Source organism: Myotis lucifugus, unplaced genomic scaffold (assembly GCF_000147115.1).
Source record: "Myotis lucifugus unplaced genomic scaffold, Myoluc2.0 scaffold_96, whole genome shotgun sequence".
Lineage (NCBI taxonomy): Eukaryota > Metazoa > Chordata > Mammalia > Chiroptera > Vespertilionidae > Myotis > Myotis lucifugus.
In genome coordinates this window covers 2851365-2854182 of record NW_005871144.1, presented here as the reverse complement: position 1 = coordinate 2854182, position 2818 = coordinate 2851365, and the positions used below count along the sequence as shown (strand labels likewise).

Sequence of the window (2818 nt, the reverse complement as noted above, 5' to 3'; positions counted from 1 at the left end):
AAACCCTAGAGATCTAACATACAGTATAGTGAATATAGACAACAATATTTAATTAAAATCACCAAACTTCCTAAGAGACTAGAATTTAGTGATTCCAAGCACTAAAAAAAAAAAAAAAAGGATAATTATGTAATGTGCTAGAGGTGCTAATTATCACTACAATGGCTATTACAATATATAAATGTATCAAATTAACACGTTACACACCCCAAATGATACAATGTTATAAGTCAAATATATTTTTATTAAAATACCCTTATTGATAAAAAAATAAGAAAATAAATACATTTTCTCTATCACATTTTACATTTGTCTATTCTATCCCGGATTTGTTGTTTTCTCTGACAATTTTTACACTGAAACTTCTCTGATGCTATTTTTAAGCTGTGTGACCCTGGATTGTTTTAATTTTTCTGTTTTAGTTTTTTAAATCTATAAAATAGCAATAATAATAGTTCTTAACTCGTTGGGAGCAGTACATGAATTAATATATCTGACATACTTTAAAAGGTACTGAACACATAACAAGCATAATAAACATAAGTTACTCTTTGCAGATAAAAGTCCTGATACTTTTTCTAAGTACCTGGCTTTGGAAGACATGCAGTTAACTTACTTCTGACTAAATTTCACTAAACTTAGTGAATACACACTGTTTTAAAAGTGCCAGTTCCCTTTTGCAGAAGTCACTGACTAAATGGATCTCATTTATGACCTACAAGGAGAAAACATTTTTATTCTGATGTATATCTGTGATACTGCCAACTGGTAATGTTTGATAGTGAGTTATTCCAGAATAATGGGAAACACACAGCGGGAGCCTGTCTTTGCCAAACTCCCAGCGAAAGCATTTTGAGTCCTTTCTCTCTGTGCAAGTAGTCAGTGTAAGGGCAGCCGCCCCGTCTAGCCCCAGTTGAGGCTCTGTTCGAGGGCATTTTCTAAGTGTGATTTATGTTAGCCCTCCTTGATTATGTTAAATAAGTTCCAGTCATCCCTCTGCCCTTCATGTGACTGACTGAAAAGAAAGTGGCGTTATGGTCATAGTGAATTGTATTTAATTGCACTTATTATAGCTTGTATGTAATTTGCAATTATTTAGGGAGGTTTATTGTTATTGTTTGTGTTGCTTAGAGTAATTTAAGGAACAGGCACTGCCATACAAAATGACATAAAATGGTTCAGATGTTATTTTCTGTCTTGAGGGAGGGATGGTGGGAGGTAGGTAAAGACAGGAGGGAGAAAAGTTTCACTGGATAGTGAGAGGAAGCAAATTGATTGGCAGAAAACTTAACTCTACTGCGGCAGTAAAACAAAGTTGGCTGATAGTAATGTTTATCTGGGTGGAAAGATATAGATGAGACATTGATTGTTTAGTAAGTCAAATATGACAGGATAAGTTGTTTTCTATGTACACGTTTAAGAGAAAATCGTTAAGTATAAGTTCCTATTTTAGAATGTTGAAGTTTAAAAAAGTTTTAATTCCTTTATTTATTTTAAAAGGTTATGATAAACATAGAGCCATCACCACCTCACCACAGCCACCACCACCACCACTGGTGAGTTTACTATTTTATGAAAAGATGAGATGTTAAATTTATGAGAGAGTAGGAAGGAAGCTCAACATAATGCCACTTCTTTTATGAGCATTTCGGCTAGCAGAGATTGCTGGTTTTAGGTGAAATCGTCAGATATTTTCAGAATGTATCTGAGAGACAAAGGGAAGAAATTGTTGCTCACAAATACTTTCAAACTTTTGAATGATTCTTGAAACTGTAGGGTAGTAGGAATTATATTCTATTGAAGTGGAAAATACTGGAACTTGTTAGTTATTTAAAAACTGGTACGCTTCTCAAGGTCCATTCTTTCTTCCAAAATAAAACAGTACTGTGAAGTTTGGCATTATATTTGTTTTTCTTGCAATTCTGTAAATTTAACATTTCACCTTTTCAAAAAAGACAGTAAATTCGCCAGTGGTGGTTCAGTATATAGCACATAAAGTATGCACAAAAATACATTTAGAAATAAATTGTTAGTCAAATGTACTAAAGGAAGAAACTGAAATCTGGATCCTGAGCACCCACTGAATTGACATACGTCTTTAAATATATTGAATGCATCGCTTCTCCGCCTTTTGGCTAAGATCACGTGTAGTATCTGTTCTTATCAGTTTAAATATATTGAATGCACATATTCTAGCATATAATTACACTTGATTAGAATGAATCTCATATTAATTGAGAGAAAGTCTATTATTAAGTTTACCACTTGGATAATTGACCAACAGTTTTGAATGGGTTTATTTGTTTTATTCCAAATAGAGAAGTAATAAGTAATCATGAAGTATGTGAAATTTCAAAGAAATTAAAGAATATAAAAATTATTAATAATTTCATCTACTGCCAGTTATTACTTAATATTTTTGTGGTTTTGTTCTAATATGTAATAGAAAATGTAATTTTACAAATATATAAAATATTGACAAATTTGAATTAATATTATAGTGCCTATAAATTCTGCTTTGATTTTTACTTAACAATATATGTACAGTCCCAAAATACCATAGTACAAGTTATAATAATTGATCATATGCACAATATTATTTTATTTAACTCTACCTATATTGATAAATATTTATTTTATAAGTAATAATTACTATTATGAACAATGTTTGATAAGCATTCTTATATATAGCTCTTGATTATTTTCTTACATATTTCTGAGTGAAAATAGATGTCAATATTCTGAGTTGAACACATCTATTGGTTGCCTCCTGCATGTGCCTGAACCAGGGCCCGGGCCAGGGAGGAACCGAGGGACA

General features: G+C 31.8%; 1 pseudogene; it reads left to right on the top strand.

Moving 5' to 3' along the window:
* The first annotated feature begins 2115 nt into the window (after positions 1-2115).
* LOC111826689 lies at positions 2116-2267 on the top strand (annotated as a pseudogene).
* Positions 2268-2818: the final 551 nt, after the last annotated feature.